The 7,912-nt window shown below is 32.9% G+C and overlaps 1 pseudogene; it reads left to right on the top strand.

Moving 5' to 3' along the window:
* The first annotated feature begins 5,320 nt into the window (after positions 1 to 5,320).
* LOC149517349 (25S ribosomal RNA) lies at positions 5,321 to 7,912 on the top strand (annotated as a pseudogene).

Below are 7,912 nucleotides of genomic sequence, written 5' to 3' on the forward strand. Positions count from 1 at the left end.
GACTGGGATTAAACCATGGGTTAGAAAATGAAAACTACCGAGATTAAATCACGGGTCAGAAAATGGAAAAGATTGGTGTTAAATCACAAGTCAGAGAAACGAAAATGATCGAAATCAAATTAGGAGTCAAAAAATTAAAACGATCAAGATTAAACCATGAGTCAGAAAATAAAAATGATAATGAAAATTATTAGAACTAAATTATGAGTCTAAATGAAAATTACTGGGATTAAAACACGAGTTAAAAATGAAAACGACCAAAATTAATGCACGAGTTAGAAAATGAAAATGACTGGCACTAAACCCTAAGCAAGAAAATGAAAACGACTAGGATTAAGCCATGAGTTAGAAAATGAAAGCAACCGAGATTAAACAATGAGTCAATAAATGAAAAATGATTAGGATTATACCACGAGTCAAAAAATGAAAGTGACCAGGATTAAATCTTGAGTCAAAAAATAAAAATGATAGGGATTAAACAATGCATCAGAAAATGAAAACTATAGGGATTAAAGCACGAGTCAGAAAATGTAAAAGAATGAGGACTAAACCATAAGTCAAAATGTGAAAATGACTAAGATTAAAGCACGATTCAGAAAATGAAAATGACCATAATTAAATGATGAGTCAAAAAATGAAAATGATCAACTTTAAATTATGAGCCAAAGAAATAAAAACAACTGAAACTAAATCACAAGTCAAAAAATGAAAATGACCAAGATTAAACCACTAGTCAAAAAATGAAAACGACTGAAATTAAATTACAAGTTAGAAAAAAATGATCAAAATTAAATCATGAGTCTAAAACTGAAAACAATCAGGATCAAATCATGAGGTAGAAATTTAAAATGATAGGGATTAAACCACAAGTCAAACAATGAAAACAACCGAGATGAAACTAGTCAGAAAATGAAGACCTGCCGAGATTAAACCATGAGTCAGAAAATGAAGACAATGAGGATTAAACCATGAGTCAAAGAAATAAAAATGACTAAAAATAAATTACGAGTCAAAAAATGAAAAATGATGGGAATTAAACCATGAGTTAGAAAATGAAAGCGATCGAGATTAAATCATAAGTCAAAAAATAAAAATGATTGGCATTAAACCATGAGTTAGAAAATAAAAATGACTTGGATTAAATCATGAGTCAGAAAATGAAACAATTGGGATTAAACTGTGGGTTAGAAAATGAAAATGACTGAGATTAAATCATGAGTCAGAAAAATAAAAATGATCAAAATTAAATCACGAGTCAAAAAATGAAAATGAACAAGATTAAACCACAAGTTAGAAAATAAAAATTATAATGAAAATTACTGAAATTAAATTACGAGTCAAAAAATGAAAATGATTGAGATTAAAACACAAGTTAAAAAAATTAAAACGACCATAATTAAAGCACGAGTCAAAAAATGAAAAAGACTGGGACTAAACCCTGAGTGAGAAAATAAAAACCACTAGGATTAAACCATGAGTCAGAAAATGAAAGCAATCAGGATTAAAATGACAAGTCAAGAAATGAAAAACAACCAGGATTATACCTTGCATTAAAAAATGAAAATGACCAGGATTAAATTACAAATCAAAAAATAAAAATGACAAGGATTAAACAAAAAATGAAAACGATAAGGATTAAAGCACGAGTCAGAAAATGTAAAACAACAGGGATTAAACCATAAGTTAAAAAGTGAAAATGACAGAGATTAAAGCACGAGTCAAAAAATGAAAACAACCAAAATTAAATCATGAGTCAAAAAATGAAAATGATTAGCACTAAATCATAAGTCCAAGAAATAAAAATGATCGAAACTAAATCACGAGTCAAAAAATGAAAATCATCAAGATTAAACCATTAGTCAAAAAATGAAAATGATCGAAATTAAATCATGAGTCAAAAAATAAAAATGATCGAAATTAAATCACAAGTCTAAAATTGAAAACGATTGGGATTATACCACGAATCAAAAAATTAAAATGACAGGGATTAAACCACAACTCAGAAAATGAAAATGACCGAGATGAAATGACTAGTTAGAAAATGAAAAATGATTAGGATTAAACCATGAGTTAAAAAATGAAAACAACAGGGATTAAACCATGAGTCAGAGAAATAAAAATAACCAGAATTAAATCATGAGTCAGAAAATGAAAATGATGGGAATTAAGCCATGAGTCAGAGAATGAAAGCAACTGAGATTAAATCATGAGTTAGAAAATGAAAACGATCAATATTAAATCACAAGTCCAAAAAATAAAAATGATTAAAATTAAATCATGAGTCAGAAAATAAAAACGATCAAATTTAAACCACGAGTCAAAAAATGAAAACGATGATGAAAATTACCAAAACTAAATTACGAGTCAGAAAATGAAAATGATCGAGACTAAAATACAAATTAAAAAATGAAAACGACTAGAATTAAAGCACGAGTCAAAAAATAAAAATGGCTGGGACTAAACCTTAAGCGAGAAAAATGAAAACCACTAAGACTAAACCAAGAGTCAAAAAATGAAAACTATCGAGATTAAATGATGAGTCAAAAAATGAAAAATGATCAGAATTGTACCATGAGTAAAAAAAAATGAACGAGATTAAATCATGAGTCAAAAAATAAAAAAGACATGTATTAAATAACGTGTCATGAAACAATCGAAATTAAAACACGAGTCAGAAAGTAAAAATGACTGGGACTAAACTCTGAGCGAGAAAAATGAAAACCACCAGGATTAAACCACAAGTCAAAAAATGAAAATGACAAAGATTAAAGCATGGTTAGAAAACAAAAATCGTCAAAATTAAATCATGAGTAAAAAAATGAAAATAACTGGCATTAAATCATGAGTCAAAGAAATAAAAATGATTGAAACTAAATTAAGAGTCAAAAAATGAAAATCATTGAGATTAAACCACTAGTCAAAAAATGAAAATGATCGAAATCAAATTACGAGTCAAAAAAATAAAAATGACTGAAATTAAATCGCGAGTCTAATTTGAAAACGATAAGGATTATACCACGAATCAAAAAAATTAAAATGACAGGATCAAACCATAAGTCAAAAAATGAAAATGACCAAGATGAAACCACTATTTAGAAAATGAAAAATGATCGTGATTAAACCATGAGTCAAAAAATGCAGACAATAGGGATTCAACCACGAGTCAAAGAAATAAAAATGACCAGAATTAAATCACGAGTCAAAAAATGAAAATGATAGGAATTAAGCCACGAGTCAAAAAATGAAAGCAATCGAGATTAAATCACGAGTCAAAAAATAAAAATGATCGGGATCAAACCACAAATTAAGAAATAAAAATGACCTGAATTGAATCATGAGTCAAAAAATGAAAACAACCAAGATTAAATCATGGGTTAGAAAATGAAAATGACCGAGATTAAACCATGGGTTAGAAAATGAAAAGCAACAGAGATTAAATCATGAGTCAAAAAATGAAAATGATCGATATTAAATCACATTTCAGAGAAATAAAAATGATCGAAATTAAATCATAAGTCAAAAAATGAAAACGATTGAGATTAAACCATAAGTCAGAAAATGATAATATAATGAAAATGATCGAAATTAAATCATAAGTCAAAAAATGAAAACGATTGAGATTAAACCATAAGTCAGAAAATGATAATATAATGAAAATTATCGAAATTAAATTACGAGTTAGAAAATGAAAATGATCGGGATGAAAGCATGAGTTAAAAAATGAAAATGATCGGAATTAAAGCATGAGTTAGAAAATGAAAATGACTAGGACTAAACCTTGAGCAGGAAAATGAAAACCACTAAGATTAAGCGATGAGTCAGACAATGAAAGTGATTGGGGATTAAACGAGGAGTTAGAAACTAAAAAATGATCACAATTATACCACAAGTCAAAAAATGAAAATGGCCAGGATTAAATCACAAGTTAAAAAATAAAAATGACAGGGATTAAAAATCACAATGCATCAGAAAATAAAAAATAAAAATCACAATGCATCAGAAAATGAAAATAATAGGGATTAAAGCATAAGTCAGAAAATGTAAAACAACGGGGATTAAACCACAAGTAAAAAAGTGAAAATGATCGAGATTAAACCATGAGTCAGAAAGCAAAAACAACAGAAACTAAACAATGAGTGAAAAAATGAAAATGACTGGCATTAAATCACAAGTCAAAGAAATAAAAACGATTGTAACTAAATCACGAGTCCGAAAATGAAAATAACTGGGATTAAACCACTAGTCAAAAAATGAAAACATCTAGACTTAAATCATGAGTCAAAAAATAAAAATGACCAACATGAAATAATGAGTCTAAAACTGAAAACGATCGGGATTAAACTATGAGTCAAAAAATTAAAACAACAGGGATTACACCACGAGTCAAAAAATAAAAATGACTAAAATGAAACCACTAGTTAGAAAATGAAAAACAATCGGGATTAAACACAGGTCAGAAAATGAAGACTATGGGGATTAAACCATGAGTCAAAGAAATAAAAATGACCAGAATTAAATCATGAGTCAAAAAATGAAAACAATGGGAATTAAACCACGAGTCAGAAAATGAATGCAATCGAGATTAAATCATGATATGAAAACAAAAACAATCAGGATTAAACCATGAGTCAAAAAATAAAAATGACCCAGATTATATCACAAGTCAAAAAATGAAAATGATAGGATTAAACCACGAGTCAAAAAATGAAAATGATCAAGATTAAACCGTGGATTAGAAACTAAAAACAACTGAGATTAAATCATGAGTTAGAAAATGAAAACGATCAATATTAAATCACAAGTCAAAAAAATAAAAATGATCAAAATTAAATCATAAGTCAAAAAATGAAAATGATTGAAATTAAACCACGAGTCAAAAAATGAAAACGATAATGAAAATTACTGAAATTAAATTACGAGTCAAAAAATAAAAATGACAGAGATTAAAATATGAGTTAAAAAATGAAATCGACCAAAATTAAAACATGAGTCAAAAAATAAAAATGACTGAGACTAAACCCTGAGCGAGAAAAATGAAAACCATCATGATTAAACTACGAGTCAGAAAATGAAAATAATCAAGATTAAATGATGAGTCAAAAAATGAAAAATGACCAGGATTATACCATGAGTCAAAAAAAGAAAACAAATGAGATTAAATCATGAGTCAAAAAATAAAAATGACAGTGATTAAATAACGCATCATGAAAATGAGGGGTATTAAACAACGAGTCGAGAAATAAAAATGACCAGAATTAAATCACAAGTTAAAAAATGAAAATGATAGGAATTAAACCATGAGTCAAAAAATGAAAGTGACTGATATTAAATCATGAGTTAGAAAATAAAAATGATCAGGATTTAACCACAAGTTAGAAAATAAAAACGACCAGGATTAAACCATGGGTCAAAAAATGAAAACGACTAGGATTAAACCATGGGTTAGAAAATGAAAATGATCGAGATTAAATCATAAGTCAGAAGATAAAAATGATCAGTATTAAATCATAAGTCACAAAAATAAAAATGATCAACATTAAATCATGAGTCAGGAAAAAAAACAATTGAGATTAAAGCATCAGTCAGAAAACAAAAACAATAATGAAAATTACCAGAATTAAATTACTAGTCAGAAAATGAAAATGATTAGGATTAAAACACAAATTAAAAAATAAAAATGACCAAAATTAAATCACAAGTCAAAAAATGAAAATGATCAAGATTAAATCATAAGTCAAAAAATAAAAATGATCCAGATTAACTCACGAGTCAAAAAATGAAAACGATTAGGATTAAACCATGGGTCAGAAAATGAAAATGATTAGGATTAAACCGTGGGTTAGAAATTGAAAATGACCGAGATTAAATACCTATACCCAGCCATCAGGGCAAGGGCCAGGCCCCGATGAGTAGGAGGGTGTGGCGATCACCGCAAACCAGAGGTGCGAGCCTGGGTGGAGCGACCGTCGGTGCAGATTTTTGTGGTAGTAGCAAATATTCAAATGAGAACTTTGAAGGCCAAAGAGGGGAAATGTTCCATGTGAACGGCACTTGCACATGGGTTAGTCGATCTTAAGAGATGGGGTAAGCCCATCCGACAGCACGTCCCGTACGAGCTTTGAAAGGGAATTGGGTTAAAATTCCTGAACCAAGACGCGACGACTGACGGCAACGTTAGGGAGTCTAGAGACATCGACGGGGGCCTCAGGAAGAGTTATCTTTTTTGTTTAACGGCCCGTTCACTTTAGAAATGGCTCAACCGGGGTAGGGTCCAGCGGTCAGAAGAGCACTGCACGTCACGTGGTGTCCGATGCACCCCCGGTGGCCCTTGAAAATTTGGAGGATCGAGTGCCATCCGTGCCCGATCGTACTCATAATCGCATCAGGTCTCCAAGATGAATAGCCTCTGGTTGATGGAACAATGTAGGCAAGGGAAGTCGGCAAAATGGATCCGTAACCTCGAGAAAAAAATTGGCTCTGCGGGCTGGGCATAGGGGTCCCAGTCTCGAATCCATCGGCTATCGGTGCACTACTCGAGCTACTCCCATGATGAGAGCGGGTCATCGTGTGTCGATCGAGGGATGGACTAGGAACGGCTCCCTCGAGGGCCTTCCCCAAACAACGAACAGTCGACTCAAAACTGGTACGAACAAGGGGAATCTAACTGTTTAATTAAAACAAAGCATTGCGATGCTCCCTACGGATGCTCACGCAATGTGATTTCTGCCAGTGCTCTGAATGTCAAAGTGAAAAAATTCAACCAAGCACGAGTAAATGGTGAGAGTAACTATGACTCTTTTAAGGTAGCCAAATCCCTCATCATCTAATTAGTGACGCGCATGAATGGATTAATGAGATTCCCACTATCCTTGTCTACTATCTAGTGAAACCACAACCAAGGGAACGGGCTTGGCAGAATCAATGGAGAAAGAAGACCCTGTTGAGCTTGACTCTAGTATGACTTTGTGAAATGACTTAAGAGATGTAGGATAAGTGGGAGGCCCCAGGCGAAATTGAAATACCGCTACTTTTAACATTATTTTACTTATTCCATGAATTGGAGGTAGGGTACGACCCCTTCTTTTGGACCCAAGGCCAACCTCGATCGATCGATCCGGGCGGAAGACATTGTTAGGTGGAGAGTTTGGCTGGGGTGGCACATCTGTTAAAAGATAACAAGGTGTCTTAAGATGAGCTCAACGAGAACAAAAATCTCGTGTGGAACAAAAAGGTAAAAGCTCGTTTGATTTTGATTTTCAGTACGAATGCGAATCGTGAAAGCGTGGCCTATCGATCTTTTAGACTTTCAGGATTTAAAGCTAAAGGTGTCAAAACAGTTACCACAGGGATAACCAGCTTGTGGCAGCCAAGCGTTCATAGCGATGTTACTTTTTGATCCTTCAATATCGGCTCTTCCTATCATTATGAAGTAGAATTCACCAAGTGTTGGATTGTTCACCCACCAATAGAGAACGTGAGCTAGGTTTAGACCATCGTGAGATAAGTTAGTTTTACCTTACTGATGGTGGCGTCGCGATAGTAATTCAACCTAGTATGAGAAGAACCGTTGATTCACACAACTGATCATCACACTTGGTTGAAAAGCCAGTGGCACGAAGGTACCATGTGTTAAATTATGACTGAATGCCCCTAAGTTAAAATTTGAGCTAGAAGCGACACGCTCGCCCACTGCCCGATTGTCGACCCGCAGTAAGGGCCCATGGCCCCCAAGGGCACGTGTCGTAGGTGCAGCCCCTGTGGCAGACGAGCCACGCGGGCCTCCTTGGAGCTCAATTCCCACCGAGTGAAGGGTAGAATCCTTTGCAGATGACTTAAATACGCGACGACATATTGTAAGTGGCCTTGCTACCACGATCCATTGAGATTCAGCCCTTTTGTCATTTCGATTCGT

This window comes from Durio zibethinus, chromosome 8, assembly GCF_047325235.1.
Source record: "Durio zibethinus cultivar Kanyao isolate XHJ-2024 chromosome 8, ASM4732523v1, whole genome shotgun sequence".
In the NCBI taxonomy this organism is placed as follows: Eukaryota; Viridiplantae; Streptophyta; class Magnoliopsida; order Malvales; family Malvaceae; genus Durio; species Durio zibethinus.